This window comes from Onychostoma macrolepis, chromosome 14 (assembly GCF_012432095.1).
Source record: "Onychostoma macrolepis isolate SWU-2019 chromosome 14, ASM1243209v1, whole genome shotgun sequence".
Classification (NCBI taxonomy): domain Eukaryota; kingdom Metazoa; phylum Chordata; class Actinopteri; order Cypriniformes; family Cyprinidae; genus Onychostoma; species Onychostoma macrolepis.
Genome location: NC_081168.1, coordinates 618,793 through 638,986, shown reverse-complemented (window position 1 = coordinate 638,986; position 20,194 = coordinate 618,793). Strand labels below are relative to the sequence as shown.

The 20,194-nt window shown below is 38.8% G+C and overlaps 1 pseudogene; it reads left to right on the top strand.

Annotated features, from left to right (window-relative positions):
* Nucleotides 1-3,058: 3,058 nt before the first annotated feature.
* On the top strand, nt 3,059-13,373 carry LOC131553435 (tripartite motif-containing protein 16-like; annotated as a pseudogene).
* Nucleotides 13,374-20,194: the final 6,821 nt, after the last annotated feature.

The window sequence follows — 20,194 nt, the reverse complement described above, 5'->3', positions numbered from 1 at the left end:
GACTGTTACAGGGACCAAATGTCCCCACAAGGATAGTATTACCAATAATTTTTTACCTTATAAGGACATGTTTGGTCCCCATGAGAAAACAAGCTCATAAATCATACAGAATTAAGTTTTTTGAAAATGTAAAATTGCAGAAACTTTTGTGTGAAGGGCACACTGTAAAAAATTGCTGTAGTTTGTACAGCAAAATTTTACCGAATTTTATACGAACATTTTACAAGATGTAGCTGTAATTCGCAATGCATTATGGGTCAAATAAGGTTTTACAGTTGTTAACTGTATATTTCCATGTCAGCTGTAATTAATTTACAAGAAGCAGGTGTTATCACTGTAGCTCCTGCTTTTTACACTATTTTACTGTAGTGTGGCATTATGGGATTGCGCGCGCATCGTTCAAATCTGAAATCCAGCGACTGGAGCAGTGCCAGAACGATTGAAGATTAGAGGCTTTATTCATAATTCCTGGTAAGTTCACTTAATTTTACTTAAGAAATATATCCTTTTATATTTATTTAAGTTAATGTATAAGTGATATCATGTCACAATAGCCTGCTATCACACATTTAGACAAGCGGCCTTGGCATGTGCAGTAAGCTGGAAACTGCTATCATAGCATAGTTAGGCTAAATGCTGCCTTTTTCTCATTTTGGCAGTTTAATTTTCTTATTGAGAGCATTTAAAGTAGTGTTTACCCAACTTTTAACGTAATGCCCAGTGTGAATGATTGTCATAGTAACCTTAACTTCTATCTGTCGAAATAACTGATTAACAGCAAAATATGTGAAATTTCATTTGTTTATATGTGTTCAACTGTACCATATTGACGTGACATCTTACTATAATTAGAAACAACATGTAAATGAGAAATTGTGTCTATTGCCACTGTAGTTGTACTCGACATTAAAGCTTGTCCGGGGCAATTTTTTGGTGAAATACATCTTTACATGCCCGATTGGACAAGTTAGCCTGATTAAAACTTGGTAAAAAACGAGGTAAATGTTCAAACTGTTGAGTTTATTTATAACATCTGATATTGTTAAGTAGAATAACAAGCGATCTGTTGCTGATTATCACGATTGCAAATGTTACGCAGTTCAGTAAACAATTAGTTAACATTAAGTTACTTAATAAGTTAAGTTAATTTTTAGACACAATATTGACTGTTGTTTTATTTCACCAACGAAAATCGTTCCAAACAAAGATCAAAGCAAAACTCAGCGGTGTTTTTACTGAATGATTCAGTATTCTGAATGAATTGGTTCAAAGAATGACTCGGTTTAGTTTCACGTTTAAAAAGTATCATTGCATTTTTACAACGTTTCTTCTTTGTAATTTTAAAAATTAATGTAAAACATTAATGTCATAACACAGTTGTAATTTTGCATTATAAATTATTTAATTTGATTGGTGGTACAGTTCTACAATGTATTGTTATAATTGAATTTATTAATCAAATGTAAAAGTTTATTTTAAAATATATGCCTTTTTGGGTGTTCATCTATGTAAATGCATTTTTTTTTTTTAATCACAAGATAATTTTCATTATTTCTTGTAGGTGCAAAGAATAGCAGCTGACTGTTTGATGCTTCAAGACTCTCTGAAGCTGATTATATTAGGTAATGTATTAATTCTGTTGTAAATCATTTGATAAACTTGTATTTTAGATTACATTTTATATTGAAATACTGTATTGTAAGTTACATTATTGCTTCTATTTATTAATTTCAGGTGCACCCAGTGGCTTTTGACTAGGCCTATTCGAGGGTCACATGGTTGAGAGTTCATACCTCAACTTTGCGGCTGGATTTTCAGCCTGGCGTCCCGGGAGCAGGCGTCTTTTGCACACTTGAATTAATTTCAAAGGTAACATGTTTTACTTGAGTAATTTCATTTGTGAAAAAGCTTACTTATTTAGTTTAAGTACTGGTAAATGCTGATTGTATTGTATAAGTGGCATTTTTACATTTATTTTATTGAGCTAGTTTCATTCAATACTGAACTTTATTCTAAAGCTTCTGCTTGTTTTTATGTGCAGATGTTTTGTTGGAATCAAAACACTCACTGGATACAAGACGGATACACAGAGGCAAAACAAGTGGAAAGGTCTCAGAGAAGAGGGACAACCCTCATGTGTGTGCTCATCTCAGAAAGTTGATGGACTTTCAGTATGTATTTATTAAATTGTCTTTTTCAGGAATATTCTAAATTTAATATAACATAAGCTCAAACAACATAATTTGTGGTATAATGTTGATTCCAGCATTTTATTTTAATCCTTTAACCAAAATTATACAAATTCTGTTGATTGACCTTAATTTTTTTATAGAAAGTAAATGTTCTACTCAGAATATGGCTTATTTTTTGTGATATAACAGTTATTTGTAGTTATTTTGTGATGCTATGTAATTTTTATGATAAGATTTTAACTGTTGAAAGACTGACATTTTTATTTTTACCAGTAAAAGCCTTGCAATGTATTTCTGTCAGTTTTAATATTTATTTGCAACATCTTTGACTTCGTTTTTATTATAAAAACACTATTTTACTGTTTACTGTTAAAATTATTCTTTGCAGCATTTTCATTGTTAAATTATTACAACATCATCTTGGATTTAGGGGTATTTACAGGATTTTATTGGCTTTTGTTGCCAGGTAAATACTGTACTTTCGTGAGATTACAAAATATTGCTGTAATATAAACTACAAGTTTAATTCAATGTTACTTTTTTTCACATACAGCAATTAACTGATTTGCTGTGCAGTATTATACTGTAATCCATTTTACAGCAATTAACATCATTTATACAAGATTTTATTGGCAACTTTTTTGCCAGTAACATCCTGTAAATTCTACAGTAAATTTTTTACAGTGCAGGTTTATGGGTAGGGATAGGGTAAGGGGATAGAAGATACAGTTGGAAAGCAGTGTGTGTGTGTGCAACTCTACAGAAGGAGGAATGAGGAAGCTGCTTTACAGACTCGCAGACACACCTGTTTTACACGTCACTGAAACAAAGAACCAGGAAACAGGAATCACCTGAGTTCAGGGAAAGAGAAACTGAAGTGTAGCTGAGCTGTTGTGTGTTTGTGTCTCTGTATTCATGCAGTAAAATGGCAGAAGCCAGAGTTTCTCAGGATGAGTTCGTGTGTCCAGTGTGTCTGGATCTCCTGAAGGATCCAGTGGCCATTCCCTGTGGACACAGTTACTGTAAGAGCTGTATTACAGGCTGCTGGGATCAGGAGGATCAGGTGAGAGTCTACAGCTGCCCTCAGTGCAGACAGACCTTCAGTCCAAGACCTGCTTTAGCTAGAAACACCATGCTGGCTGAAGTGGTGGAGAAACTGAAGAAGACCAAACTCTCTGCTGACTGTGATGCTGGAGCTGGAGATGTGCAGTGTGACGTCTGTACTGGAAGAAAATACAAAGCCGTCAAGTCCTGTCTGGTGTGTCTGAACTCTTACTGTCAGAATCACCTCGAACAACATGAGAGTTTCTTTAAAGGAAAGAGACACAATTTGACCGATGCCACTGGACGACTGCAGGAGATGATCTGCCAGAAACACGAGAAGCATCTGGAAATGTACTGTATTACTGACAAACAATGCATTTGTGTGCTGTGTACGAAATATGAACATAAAAACCACAACATTGTATCAGCTGCAGTACAGAGAACAGAGAAACAGGTATTTAAAACTAGCGATCAAGTTAATACTCAGTGTAATGATCCAATAGTCTATTTTCAGTGTACAGTCACAGCTTAATTACACAGCAGAAACACTGTCAGTGTGAAGTTCTACGTCTGTGTTACTTTCACTTTTACTATATGTATGCATGGGGTGTGAAACAAGCCTTAATCTTCACAATAATTTATGTACGATGATTGTAAATGAAAATCATTTCTGGAGTTTGAACCTACAGCCATTAGTTATCAGCTCCACTTTTACTGGATTCATCTGATCACATGATGATTTAGTGCCAGTAGTTTTCTGTGAGATTCACTATCATCTGTTTGTCCTGCAGAAGCAACTGAAGAAGATGCAGAAGACGTTCCAGCAGAGAATCCAGCAGAGAGAGAAAGATCTTCCAGCAGCTGAGAGAGACTTTGGAGTCTCATAAGGTGAGTCTGGAGAAGAAGAGAAGTTTGTCTCAGTCTCAGTTCAGACTCACTGAAGCCTGAATCACTGTGTGTCCTAACAGCGCTCTGCACAGACAGCAGTGGAGGACAGCGAGAGGATCTTTACTGAGCTCATCCGCTCCATTGAGAGAAGCCGCTCTGAGCTGATACGGCTGATCAGAGATCAGGAAAAGCAAGCAGTGAGTCGAGCTGAAGGACGACTGGAGCGACTGGAGCAGGAGATCAATGATCTGAGGAGGAGAGACGCTGAGCTGGAGCAGCTTTCACACACACAGGATCACATCCAGTTCCTGCAGGTAACACAGATCTAGAAGAACAGGGTCATAGTGGACTTGAGCAGATCCTGCTGTGACACCAGACTCACAGAGAAACATTTCATGAGTGTCTTATTATATAATCATCAGTCAGACTCTCATCTGATCATCTTCTTCTGAAAGAGACGCTGCTTACAAATGGCTTTCAGCTCTGGAAATCTCTTAGGAATCATTTCTCTGAGCTCTTTCTTCTGGAAGATATATTTAGCTGTCAAACACCACTAGCGCCACCAACAGTTCAAAACCACACTAACTTCAACTTTTTATCTGATTTTTCCTTCTGATTTATTACGTCATGGTGAAATCAATGAACTCAATAGTACCAATTCTGAGTAACGTTCATCTAAATTGGATCAAATGATCCTCAAACCTGATGAAAAGGATTTTTATTTGTCTGTAACACATTGATGAATTTTATCATGAAGTCCCCAAACATGAAGTGAGGCTATATATTAGCAATCAGCCCATGAGAATTTAAGGGACTTATATTTGGCTTAAAATGACTGAATTTGTTGCAGCTTTTTTCAAAAATTTTGCAATTTAACAATTCAATTCTAATATTGTTTTTGCTTTTTATAGTGATTATAAATGACTGTATTCAATAGAAACATTTAAAAAGTGCATATCCAGTAAAATAATGTACTTTTTAAATTCTAATCTAGGCTACTAGTGAAATCAGGTATTATAGCATTACTAGTAGAGATGCACGGATCAATTAAGCATGTGTTATAATTTCCGTTTGTGCGAGTGTGCAAGGGTCCGCTAGGATCTGCGTCATTGGAGGGTGTACACGAAGGCTCTTTGCGGACACCCGCATGCCTCACATTTTTGTCAGTAGACTACAAAAGCACCAACTGCGCATGCACTGGAAAAACAACATGGAAGTCGAATTTGAAGAGAAGCTGTGTGAAGAATGAATCATCATAAAGACAGCCAGGTGTGAAATAATTCATGGAGAGAAATTGCCTAATTGTTTGGGCAATTGTTTGTTTACTGTTTACATATTTGTTTATTGTTTAAGCCAATCTACTGCGCATGTGTGTAACAAAACCATACACTTTCAGAAGTATAAATACAAGTAGTCTGCATCTGTGCTGTCTGCAGCTGTCCGTGTACACATCCGAACTGGAGTATAACCGAGGCTATAGTCTGCCGATTCTGAGTCAGTCTGTTTTGACGTCACACTTACGCTCACATCCACATGTAAACAAGTCGTCAGTGTAGAAGTTCTTCACTTTGAGTGAACAAGAGACAAAGTTCACAATTTGTAATACGTGTAGGGCCAAAGTAAACCATTGGGAAACCACAGGACTCAATTAACGTTTGTCTGGGACTAGTAGATTTTTTAAAGGGGCAAGTGAGAGAGAATTTTATTTGACCTTACCGGACAAGAAGCCTGATTAAAACGCCAATAACAAAAATAATTAGGGAAGCACTAAAACTTGGCCACCAAAAATTTTAATGCAAGAATAATTGTGATTTTATTGCATTCAGTGTAAATGGTGACTGTATTGAATGTATTATGCTGTGCCAGATGAGGCTCGGGCAGCCTGAGTGAGTGTGTGAGAAAGACTCATGCAGAAATCAATACGAATGACACACAGAAAGTTATAGATGCATACTGCGGTAAAATAAATAAATAAATAAATAAATAGTACTTCAATAAAAGAAAAGTTAAATTAAGTTATTTACATTTTAGATACAATTTGGAGTGGTTTTGCTCAATTTCACACTCACTTTTCTAGGACATTTCCAAAATCCATAAAAACTGCAGTTGTTAAGCCCCTTCTGAAAAAGAGCAATTTTGACAGCACCATATTGAGCATCACAGCACAGAGACAGCACTCATTAAGATAATAAATGATATTCGCTTTAATTCTGATTCTGGCATAATATCAGTTCTGGTACTACTAGATCTTAGTGCTGCGTTTGACACTGTTGATCATAACATACTTCTAGAGAGACTAGAAAACTGGGTCGGGCTTTCTGGGATGGTACTCAAATGGTTCAGATCATGCTTAGAAGGGAGAGGTTATTATGTGAGTATAGGAAAGCATAAGTCCAAGTGGATGTACATGACATGCGGAGTCCCACAAGGCTCAATTCTTGCACCACTCCTGTTTAGCCTGTATATGCTCTCACTAAGTCCAATAATGAGAGAGAACCAAATCACAGCTATGCAGATGACACCCAGATTTACCTAGCCTTATCTCCAAATGACTGAAATGAACAGTTGGATGTGCCAGAACATTCTTCAGTTAAACAAGGAGAAAACGGAAGTCATTGCATTTGGAAACAAAGATGAAGTTCTCAAGGTGAATGCATACCTTGACTCTAGGGGTCAAACAACAAAAAAATCAAGTCAAGAATCTTTGTGTGATTCTGGAGAAAGAACTTCGTTTCAGTAGTCATGTCAAAGCAGTAACTAAATCAGCATACTATCATCTCAAAAACATTGCAAGAATTAGATGTTTTGTTTCCAGTCAAGACTTGGAGAAACTTGTTCATGACTTTATCACCAGCAGGGTGGATTATTGTAATGGTCTCCTCACCGGCCTTCCAAAGAAGACCATTAGATAGCTGCAGCTCATCCAGAACACTGCTGCCATTATTCTGAGTAGAACCAGAAAATCTGAGCATATCACACCAGTCCTCAGGTCCTTACACTGGCTTTTAGTTACATTTAGGATTCATTTTAAAGTACCTTTACTCGTTTATAAATCATTTAATGGCCTAGGATCTAAATACATTGCAGATATGCTCACTGAATATAAACCTAACAGACCACTCAGATCATTAGGCTTGAGTCAATTAGAAATACCAAGGGTTCACACAAAACAAGGGGAGTCCGCTTTTAGCTATTATGCTGCCCGCAGTTGGAAGCTTCCAGAAGAGATCAGATCTGCTAAAACATTAGCCACATTTAAATGCAGACTCAAAACTCATCTGTTTAGCTGTGCATTTATTGAATGAGTACTGTGCTACATCTGAACTGACTGCACTGTATTTTATGTATAATCATTTTCTATTTTTAACTGTTTTTATATTCATTTTAAATCAATTTCAAAATCATTTAAAAAGTTTTTATTATTTTTTTTAATGATTATTTTACTTCCTTTTATGTAAAGCACTTTGAATTTCCATTGTGTATGAAATGTGCTGCATAAATAAACTACAGTTAGATACAGAGTTAAACTAGAGTTAAATACAACCCAGTGCTGGGTAAAATATGGACAAACCCAGCGATTGCTTGTTTTCAACCAACGGTTGAGTTAAATGTTTAACCCAACCTTCTGGGTAGTAACCCAACTGCTGGGTCAAAACAACCCAATCGCTGGGTTTGTCCATATTTTACCCAAGCGGCAACCTCCCGCTCTCTCTTTTGAAACCAACACGGAAGTGACTAAAACTGCAATTCATCGACTGGCCGCTGGAGGCTGGCTCCAAAAGGGAGTCAATCCCATAGACTCCCCATGTTAAAATGCCCAACTTTACAGCAGAAAAAAATATGTTTACAGCCTGGTACAAAAAATTATTTTGGTCTATATAGCTAATTTTGCCCTTCATGACAACTGTGAGGGGGGTGAATTTTTTTATAACTCATCCGTTTAAATTATATTAAGCCTTAAAGCTCTGCATAATTAAAGGCGTGGCCACTTGAGTGACAGGTGGATTGCCGCTCTGCTCCAGAGTGTGAAACTCGCTAGAGTGTGAAACTTAGAAATAATATAACTAATTTTCGACCAAAAACGAAATGATGGTGTTTTGTCTTTGCACGGCAGCACTGCTGTCACTATAGAGGGGTGTGGTTTCAGCTCAGCTTCACCCACGACCCGCCTTTTTGCTCATTTTCGATTATCGATAGTGTTTTGATAGTGACGCGTGGTGACGCGCTTCCAAGATGGCGGCGGTCGGCTCCACCCACTTTAGGCTTCAAAAATGCTCTTCAGAAACCTACGAGTGACGTCACGGACACTACATTTTTTTTACAGTCTATGATTTTACCCAGCACTGGGTTGTACAAACCGAATTCCGGAAATGTTGTGAAGTTTTTTAAATTTGAATAAAATGAAAACTAAAAGATTTTCAAATCATAAGAGCCGATATTTTATTCACGATAGAACATAGATAACATAACAATTTTATGCACAAAATGAGCTCATTTCAAATTTGATGGCTGCTACAGGTCTTAAAATAGTTGGGACGGGGGCGTGATGGACTGCAGGCAGGCCAATTCAGCACCTGGACTCTTCTACTACGAAGCCATGCTGTTGTAATAGCTGCAGTATGTGGTTTTGCATTGTCCTGCTGAAATACACAAGGCCTTCCCTGAAATAGATGTCGTCTGGAGTTGAGCATATCTTGCTCTAAAACCTTTATATACCTTTCAGCATTCATAGTGCCTTACAAAACATGCAAGCTGCCTATACCGTATGCACGTATGCACTTATGCACCAACATACCATCAGAGATGCTGGCTTTTGAACTGAACGCTGATGACACGCCGGAAGGTCTCCTTCCTCTTTGGCCCGGAGGACACAGCGTCCGTGATTTCCAAAAAAAATGTCAAATTTGGACTTGTCTGACCATAGAACACTTCCACTTTGAAACAGTCCATTTTAAATGAGCCTTGGCCCACAGGACACAACAGCACTTCTGCCACAGCCATATCACCCTGCAGCCCAAGACTGGTTGCCCACTGAAGCTAAGCAGGGTTGAGCCTGGTCAGTACCTGGATGGAAAACTAGGTTGCTGTTGGAAGAGGTGTTACTGAGACCAGCAGGGGGTGCTCACCCTGTGGTCTGTGTGGGTCCTAATGCCCCAGTATAGTGACGGGGACACTATACTGGCAAAAAGCACCGTCTTTCGGATGAGACGTTAAACCGAGGTCCTGACTCTCTGTGGTCATTAAAAATCCCATGGCACTTCTCGCAAAGAGTAGGGGTGTAACCCCGGTGTCCTGGTCAGATTCCCTCTGCTGGCCCTTATCAATCATGGCCTCCTAATAATCCTCATCCATTTGATTGGCTCTATGACTCTCTCTCCTCTCCACCTGTAGCTGGTGTGTGGTGAGCGCACTGGCGCCGTTGTACTGTGGCTGCCGTCGCATCATCCAAGTGGATGCTGCACACTGGTGGTGGTTGAGGAGAGACCCCCCTACATGATTGTAAAGCGCTTTGGGTGTACAGCAATACACAATAAAAGCGCTATATAAATGCATCATTCATTCATTCATTCATTCATTCTGGACCATGTTCACATATGGCGTCCTCTTTGCATGATAGAGCTTTAGTTGGCATCTGCAGATGGCACGGCGGATTGTGTTTACTGACAGTGGTTTCTGGAAGTATTCCTGGGCCCATTTAGTAATGTCAATGACAGAATCATGCCGATGAGTGATGCAGTGTCATCTGAGGGCCCGAAGACGGGCATCCAACAAAAGTCCTCGGCCTTGTACCTTACGCACAGAAATTTCTCCAGTTTCTCTGAATCTTTTGATGATGTTATGCACTGTAGATGATGAGATTTTCAAAGCCTTTGCAATTTGACGTTGAGGAACATTGTTTTTAAAGTATTCCACAATCTTTTTACGCACTCTTTCACAGACTGGAGAATCTCTGCCCATCTTTACTTCTGAGAGACTGCCTCTCTAAGACATCCCTTTTATAGCTAATCATGTTACAGATCTGATGTCAGTTAACTTAATTAGTTGCTAGATGTACTCCCAGCTGAATCTTTTCAAAATGTCTTGCTTTTTCAGCCCTTTGTTGCCCCCATGCTAACTTTTTTGAGACCTGTAGCAGGCATCAAATTTGAAATGAGCTCATTTAGTGGATAAAAGTGTCAAATTTCTTCGTTTAAACATTTGTTATGTTCTCTATGTTCTGTTGTGAATAAAATATTGGTTCATGTGATTTGAAAGTCTTTCAGTTTTTATTTTATTCAAATTTAAAAAACATATGTATTGTATTTAACCCAACATTTTTTAGAGTGCACCAAATAAAAAAGTTCCAATCAAAGCCACACAGGAGGTATGCAGGTCACACTTACAAAAAAAGTGGAATCAGCCAAGAAAATTGCAATCGGTGCATCTCTAATTACTAGCAAATATTTGCCCCAATATACGTTACATTCAGTATTCCATACAGTAGTTTAATAGAAGCCTTCATTATAACTCTGGCCTAGAATCATTCATTTTATCCCATGTGCTGAACATGGAAATATAAACAATGTTTGTTCACTTGCGCAGCCACATCTCTCTCACTCATTTGAAAAAAGAAGTGGCTGAAAAGACAATAGAAGTGTGGAGCTGATGAGTTTTGATTTATTTTTTCTGTAGAGTTTCCAGTCTCTCTCAGCTCCTCCTGAATCTACAGATGTAAATGACGGTCCTTTCAGTTCTCTCTTTTCTTCTGAAGGCCTGAGAGAATCTGTCCATCAGCTGAGAGACAAACTGGAGGATTTCTGCAAAGAGGATCTCAAGAAGATCTCAGACAGAGGTAAAGTCCTGGAGATTCATCTGCTCTCAGAAACCAGTCCATCATCATCTCATATCATGGAGAACATCATATTAGAAATGTGTTAGGAATGGATGCAGGATCATGAGAATCACACTGTTCATGTCTGTTGATTTCCACAGTCACATTCACCAACATTGTTCCCAGAACCAGGAAGGACTTCCTACAATGTAAGTCAGTAAGAAAACCAGCAGAAAAACTCACTGAGTGTGTTCATGTTCTTCTGTAGAAGGTGTAATGATGTAAATGATGATTAGCACAGATATCTGTTCATCTGTACTGAGACACTGATGATACACTGAACATGAAGAGTTCAGCTACATGAAAAGATCAAACAGATTCATAATTCCTGATTCTGATGTGTTTTATCTCCATCAGATTCCCATCAGCTCACTCTGGATCTGAACACAGCACATAAACGCCTCCGTCTGTCTGAGAACAACAGAGTGATTACCAACACTGACACAGATCAGTCGTATCCTGATCATCCAGACAGATTTGAGCATTCTGCTCAGGTGTCGTGTAGAGAGAGTGTGTGGGGACGCTGTTACTGGGAGATTGAGTGGAGTGGAGATAAAGGTGTGTTTATATCAGTGTCATATAAGAGCATCAGCAGGAAGGGACAGGGTTATGAGTGTTGGTTTGGATCTAATGATCAGTCCTGGAGTTTGATCTGCTCTCCCTCCAGATACTCATTCAAACACAATAACATAGAGACTCGTCTCCCTGTGAAGTCCATCATCAGGAGAATAGGAGTGTTTGTGGATCACGGTGCAGGAACTCTGTCCTTCTACAGCGTCTCTGACACAATGAGCCTCATCCACACAGTCCAGACCGCATTCACTCAGCTGCTCTATCCTGGGTTTTGGGTTTCTGTTGCATCATCAGTGAAACTGTGTTGATGAATCAGAATAGACTGATGAGAGATTCTACCCATAATGCTTTGAGCTGCATGATAAATCAGTAACAGTGAGTTATATTATAGAGTCTCTTCTTTTCTCTTCATGACATTAATACTTCAACTGAACTTCTGTCTGTGAAATAGCATGAATTAGAATAATTGCGTGTAATAAATCCTCACATAGACAGCAAGATCAGTGTGTGTTCTGCTGAGTGACCATGTGTTTCTGTGCTTTTCTCTGTTTGTGTTGATAGAATTCAGTCATTTAGTTTATGTAGCGTCACAGCAATTACTTTTATTATTACTATCAAAATGATCTTCCAATTTAAATGATCACACACAATAAATCATTTTAATTATTTACCTTATGTAGGCAGTTTTCAGCTTTTTGTTTTCTTTTGCCATTCAGTATCATGAGCTGCTGTTTTTATTGTCATGCATTTAATTATTAAACACACATTTATTGTTAACCATGGAATTTTTTTTTTTTTTAGGTTACAGTTTGTTAATAATTTGTGTTAAATGTGTAAATGACATTAAAGCTGCAGTCCGTAAGTTGTGCCTCTTTGTCGCCATCTCTGTTTGAAAACTTGGAATTTCAGCTCTGTGCGGAATTAACTTTTTTGCATGCCATACTGTGCTCCCTTCAAACTGGATATCTTTAAAATACAAATCTTGTGTAATCCCAGCCTGTAATCTGTAATCAGAAGCACATTTAAAACTGGAATATAATTTTATTTCATTCACATGTGTTTCATAAACACATAATCCTTTCTGGATTACAATCCGCCATCAAAATGATACATTTTATTATTCTAGCTGCTGTGAGAAAAGGCTATAAACGTTCCGTCACCTTCAGGATCCTCACGCGCGATAGCCTAGTAGCCGGGACAACTTCTTTATGTTTACAGACGTAACATAATGACGCCGCAGCATGTTCGAATTTCCCGTGAAAACCTACCCGTACCACTCAAATTAGAAAACATTATTATAAGCTAACTGTTGTGATATCGGGCTAAAGTAAGGTGATAGTTTTGAACACTGGGTGGATATGTACTTGCTCAAATATTGATTTCGGATCATTTTTAACCCAAAAAAGTTACGGACTGCAGCTTTATATTTCAAGCTGACATAGCTCATTATTCTACATGCAATTTCATGACATTCAAAGAAAATAGTCTAGTACTTTTTGAAAGTCGATTGTAACCCCACATTTTTTAAAATGCTTAATGTAAGAAGAAATGTTTAGCATGACATTTAAAAAATGAACTAATAGTTTTAGGTGTGTGTGTGAGTGTCTGTGTGAAACAGACATGCACAAGACATGAGCTACGGTGTCAAACAACTGGGCATCTTTATCTTATTGTAACAGACTTTATCTGATTCTGTTATGTTGCACTAATTATTGATGTATTGGCGCTCGTTGTGTGTGTGATGCATTTATCCCCTCTGGGTTTGCCGAAGATAGGCAATGGGCATGCACACTTTCCGCTCTAGAGTGTCGCAGGTTTTTGAGTTCTTTCTCTGTGGTGTGAAGGAGAATAAAATTTAAGAAGAGTTCAGACATTCTCGTTTATTGTGTTCTTATCTATAAGTGTTTAGGCGAACCCTGCACGTATGCTCGGTCACATTGGTGGCAGCTGTTTTGTTTTTTACATGATTCAGTGTTTTTTACGGTGAGTGTTTAACTAGTTAGTTTATAGTCCAAAGTTCTTAGTGGAGTTAGCACGCGCAGGTTCAATGTTGACATGGCCATTATGTGGTGTAAAGAAGAGGATGATTTATATTTGAGATGGGACTGCGGCAAGATTAACAGAGACGTGAGAATTGAGTTACCACCGCCGTTCTCCAGTTTCGAGAAGAAGAGCTTTCTATGTTGGGCACGGCAGTTTGAGGTCTCGGTCAGAGCGCTCACAGAGGGAGATGGCATTGCGTCCTATTATTATGAACTGGCACGGATTCTACCAACACGACTGAGTAACGCAGCATTTCTTTTGTGGGACAGCCTTCCTCATACTGTTCAGGCTGATTATACAGCGGCCAAAGAACGAGTCAAGGAGGCTTTTGGACAGCGGCAATTTATGGATCGCTTCAAAGCCAGCCTATCAGCCCGCCCTCGTGCTCTGCGGGATAGTTTGGAGGTGTATGCGGCGGAGATCAGCAGGTTAGTGGACGAGGCTTTTCCTGAATACAGCGACAGAGCCCAGAGGAACGAAAACTTTAGTTGTTTCCTTGCTGGCTTGGATCCTGTGCTCAGAGCTAAATGCCATGAACAAGGAGCAACGGATTTGGAGGAGGCTGTGATAATTGCAGGTCGGTGTGAGAACCCTAGAGACACAATAAAGACTGACTGTGTGAATGTTAATGCTGCAGGAAGTACTAATGATGGAGGAGCTGTGGCTGCTGTTTATTCTGTGACTGATAATTAGAATCAGAAAGAGCTTTATTGCCAAGCGTATTTACACACACAAGGAATTTGTCTTGGTGTTAGGAGCTTCCAGTATAGACAGTACAAACATAGTGCAGACAACATATAATTAAGGTAATAAAAACACTAATAATGAAGAGAATAAAAAATAAATTATAAATAACAGTAGTAATAAAAAATAAAAATGGAGGACTGTACAGAGCTTTGGATTGATTGACTGAGGAAATGAGGGATATGAGAATGGAATTGAGGCGCTTGGAATTGAAAAAAAAAACTGAACTGAAGACCAAAAACTGAAGGCCAGAGTGATTTTTAGAGCAATGGACGAGTGGGATGGAGGCCGCTATCAGTTTAATGGAAGGTGCCAGTGAGTCTGCGGGGGTCGAGGATGCCAGTCAGGTGTCTTTGATAGTGCTCGGAGAGCCCGCTCACTTGAGAGGAAATTCCAGCACTGTGATGAGCATACATCAGGAATGGATGTGCTTAGTTATAAAGACTCACACTCTCCTTTGTCTCCTGCGAGACGCAGCCCCAGCCCCAGCCCCAGCCCCGGTTCTCGCAGATGGAACGGCTATGAGGATGATTCGAGAAAGCGAGAAGTGCGTTTCATGTCACCTAGCAGAGAGGAGTGCTGCTACCAGCCAGAAAACGGACTGTAGCTGATGTTGCGGCCCAAACACCAGCTATGTTGCCTATGGGCCCTCAAATTGACAATGTCAACAACTGTAATTCTGTGTCAAAAGACAATGATTTAAGTACAGATGCTGGCCAGGAGCTGTAAGTATCATATATGAAAGGAGTGATTGAAGGCGTGGAGGTTCAAATGTTAGTGGACTCTGGTTCCAGTGTGTCACTTATGAGCGCAGATTTTGTATATCAGTTATGTCAATTTTGTATGTCAATTCCTACGCTTTGCAATCACCCACTCAGAAAATACTATGTGTCAGCCCATGCAGTGAATGGACAAATGCTAGATACACTGGGCACCAGCACTATAACATTCCAGCTGGGAACTGAGTCATGGCAGCATGCATTTCATGTGCTAAGAGAAACCACACAGACTGTGTTGCTGGGCTGGGACTTTCTGTTGAAAAATCATTCCTTACTGGACCTCAGCCATGGTAAGCTACAACTGTGGGACATCACGGTTCCTCTACTTACCAGCAAATGGCGCTTTTCCACTGCATGGTACGGCACGGTACGGTTCACTTTTGGAGGGTTTTCCACTGGGTACAGTACCTGGTACCTGGTACTTTTTTAAGTACCACCTCGGCTGAGGTTCCATGCAAACCGTACTGTTACCAAAACGTGACGTGTAAACTCTGATTGAGTTGATCACTGATTGGCTGGAGAAAATCGTCACTGCCTGCATCATTGAACTTGCGACAAGAGACACAACAGCCCCGCTCGATTTAAATCAGCAGCCAGCGAAGGATCGAACGCAACGGTTTTGAATGAGCGCGCCTTTTTTTAACAACCAAAAAATGGCTGTTTCGTTGTCTGTTGAGGAAGTACAGACGTTCCTCTCGTTGATAGCCGAGGAGCGGATCCAGCGAGAGCTTGATGGAGTGATGCGGAATGAAAAAAATGGCAGTAGAGGCGGCGTAACTATAACGGCATGTGAATAATCCCGTCCACTCTAAAGCGGTACTAAACTGCAGTGGAAACGCAAACCAAGCGGAACCGAGCCGTGCCATGCCGAGTCGTACCACGCAGTGGAAAAGCACCAAAAGACTTGCTGCAATGTGACACTGGCAACCACTATAAATTTGCCACCTCTCAGCGAGTCAGTGGTGACATTTCATCGAAACAAGGGATGCTCCTGGGTAGGGGTGTGCCCGAAGCCGAATACCTTATTCGGAAAGGCACGGATAATGGCTTCAAAACGAATAACGAATTTATCCGAATAACAGAAAAAATATTCGGCAGACAATCACATGTTTGTTTGAACAGCACTACATTAGTGAGGTCTGCGGTTGTTAAGATTTCTGCAGTAATAATGGCTAGTACTGCTTTGATCGCGTTTGACACAGTTTCGTACAGATAATATCATGATGATCATTGTTGTTTGTTTAACGAATGTGGTCTCCTCCGCAATAAACTATCCGTGCGCTCCTTTTTTGATTGCTGCTGTCAGTGCCGGCGAAGCAGTGTTGCCAGATATTGCTACAAAAAAAAAAAAAAAAAACCAAGCCCCTGAAAAACGCACCAAAGTAAGTTTAAATCTTGTATTTTGCAAATAGGATACAGAATCTCTAACCTCAACCTTCATCTCCCCTCTTTATTAATGCCCTAAATACTTTATTAACGCTGTTACATTAAGTATTAAAACAAGTCCAGCTTTTTTCAGCTTCTTTTTTTTCTATTAGTGCTCTTATTTAAGATTGTGGATGTTTGTCTCTTGACAAATTTGTACACAAAGTTTCACTTGAAACCAAGAAGAATAAAGTTATTTTTCTTTTTTGATCAACATTTTCTGTAGTTTTAAAGAGAAGATATTTACAAAGTTATAATTATAATAAAAAAGAAGACTTTATTTAGTTATAAAAGGCATATTTGTTAAATGAAAACTAGGAATCGAACAGATTTGCATTTAAAGTGATATTTTCATGTAATTTAATTAACTTCCGGTTTAAGCCACGCCCACTTCCGGATCCATCCGAATACAGATACAGATCATTTTGAGATTGTCACAAATACAGATACAGATACAAATAATGGCTCCGCTGCACACCCCTACTCCTGGGTGAGTTATACTCAGTTGATGATTCTGATGTTCAGCTGTTTCACGCCTCGGTTGATGTAGCTGCAGTGACCTCTTCCGTCGCTGTGCCTCCTATATCGCTGGACGAATCACCCATTTCTGATTCTGAGAAAGCTGCACTGTCAGCCTTGCTGTTGGAATTCCATGACATCTTCAGCTCCTCCAAACAGAATGCTGGCAAATGTAAGCTAGTGAAACATTACATCAGAACTGGTGAGCAGGCTCCCATTAAACTGCGTGCACATCATACATCCCCTGAAAAACATGCTGAAATAGAAAGACAGGTGGCTGATTTGCTTGCGGATGGTGTGATCGAGGAGAGCTGTACTCCCTGGGCATCGCCGGTTGTTTTGGTGAGAAAGAAGTGTGGCACCTGGCGTTTTTGTGTGGATTACAGATGTTCAAACAGTGTGATTATTGAAGACTCTCACCCTCTGCCCCGAGTGGACGACACACTGGACGCACTGGCAGGTACTACCTGGTTCAGCACATTAGACTTTTCGGTAACACTTTATTTTGATAGTCCATCTGTTGAGACTCTACTAGTTATCAGTAATCATTTAGTAGCATGTCAACAATGAATCAGTTGACATTCAACAACATTGATTCAACAGACAAGTAACACACATTCAACTAACTGCCAGTAGATTTTAAGGTGCATTTCAAATTCTAATCTATAGATTTTACAAAAAGTGCCTGTTGACTGTCTATATGTTTTTCGCAACAGAATATTAACCAATAGTCCGCTAACTTTCTGTATATTGTGTTACCATCTTCAAAGTTGTCTACCAACTACTCAAAATCAATGTGTCAGTTGAAAGTCTACAGTCATGTCAACTTATGATCAAGACCATATTACATCATCCTTAATCAAGAGTCTCAGACGTATCAAATTAATACATATTTAACACCTTGTTTTTATCAAAATCACTAGTTTAATATCTGTTGATAGCCAACTAAAGATTAGTTGCTTATCTGTTGCTTGTCAACTAATCTAAAGTTTATGATCAGCAGACTATTAGTAGGCATTCTCAACTAAACATTTGTAGATATATTTTAGGACCATCCAATTAAAGTGAAAAACAGTTGATAACAGGTGAAAGTCTATAAACTATCAACAGAACACATACAGTCATCCATTAATTATTTGCAACATATGTACCATTTGAAATGAGAAGTCAATACCAGACGATGCAGTACTATAGAATAAACACTATAGACAGGACATTAGAGAAATGTATTTTATTAACAATGTTTATACAACTCATTGGTCACTAGTGTATCAGATCTAAACAGTCTGATTATATGTGGCAAACTTTAAATTAATTAACATTACATGAAAAAGCTACACGGAGAAGAAAAAAAAAGGGAGAGAAAAGAAAAAAGAAAACATACTGCACATATGTCTTTACCATGTTGTCTTATTGGAGGTGTGGCATAGGGAAAAACCAACTTGAAGAACAGTCACCACCATTTAAAATTATGAAAAATAAACTTACCTAGTTAACAATAATCTACTTAAATTTATCTAGTCAACATCCTGTTGAATACATTCAGTCTTTCTTGGCAGAAAAGGGGATGAGCTGTTTGTTGTTTTCCATTTAAATAATCTTTTCTGCTAGTTCAACAACTATTTTTTTTTGACAAAGTTGTGCTAGTTTCAAAAGTGTGTATTTACCCTTGAACTGGTCAAGGACACTTGTCTGCTATGTAAATCTCTGCGATTGTTGCCGTGTCTTACACAGCATTTCTTGAAACGTGAGCTTTCTTGAAAGCTGTGGTCATCCTGAAGCCTCTTTGCAGAAGTTTGAGGACCCGCCGATATCTTTTCACCACATCTGAGATTGAGGCAACTGAAAAGAAAACAATGTGAATAAATCACCAACGATTGTTGTGTCTTTTGTGCTGTAATAGTTGCAGGGTGAGCCACAGTGTTTCCCATATATTTTCTCTTTAAAAGGGAGGCTGCAACTTGGATGAAAGTGTGTGTAGCTTATCATTTGATTCAGAACATTTGTCGTATTTTATAGTAGGTAGTGTGAGGGCCGTCTGCCAATTAAAGCAAGATCATTTGCTGATTATTTGTTCTAAAGAAAAATTCTGGTAAACTCTGACAAGAATAACTACAGGTTCACCTCATCCAGCCATAATAGGTAAGTGCATACATAGTGTATCTCTATTTGCTTCATTCATAACATATGTAAGAAACCTGTAATAAAAATACAAGCTAGATATGGATCATCACTGATTCAAGAAAAACAAACAGCACAGAATTGTGGAGCACTGGCTCTGGCTGTAACAGAACAGTTAAGCATTTGACATATCAAAGGGATAGTTCACCCAAAAATGAAAATTATGTCATTAACAACTTGCCCTCATCATGTCATTCCAAACCCATAAGTAAAATGGGTAAAAATATCTTAATTGGTGTTTAACGAAGGTCTTACGGGTCAACATGAGGGCGAGTAATTGATGACAGAATTTAAATTTTTGGGTGAACTATCCCTTTAGTGTCATGTCATTTAAAAGAAAGATGATAAGATGATGTTGGGGGATAGTGTACATAATGCCTCAAATCCAATAAAAAGCACTTAGCTAAAAATAATAACCTAAACACCTAATACCTAAATAAATGCAGCATGTTTTAAGCCTACCATACCTCGCTCTCCTTTTCTGCCAGATTTCTTCGCCTTTTTGTTTTTCTTTCTTTTTTTGCTTCTCTTCTTGCCATTCTTCTTTTTATGCTTCTTTTTCTTCTTTTCCTCATCTGAAGAGTCAGAGGTAGATCTGTAGCTGGAGTCATCAGAGCTTGAATCGGTGCTACCATCAGTGCTGGAGTCCAACATCATGGCCTGTAGCTCCTCATCTTCAGTGGCCGTAATCTCCATGTTCCCATCTGTCAAATGATGAAACAAACACAAATAAACTTTAAAGTGTAACTTCACCCTCTGCTCTGCACCTATATCCACAGCATAACTTTTTGAAGAATATTATTAATGTGTGTGGAGTTACATTGTGTCTAAGGAGACATTAGAGAATTACAAATAATGTAAACAAAATCTCTTAGGTTTCATAGGTAACACTTTAGAATACTGTTCCATCATTAATGAATAACTACACAAGAACT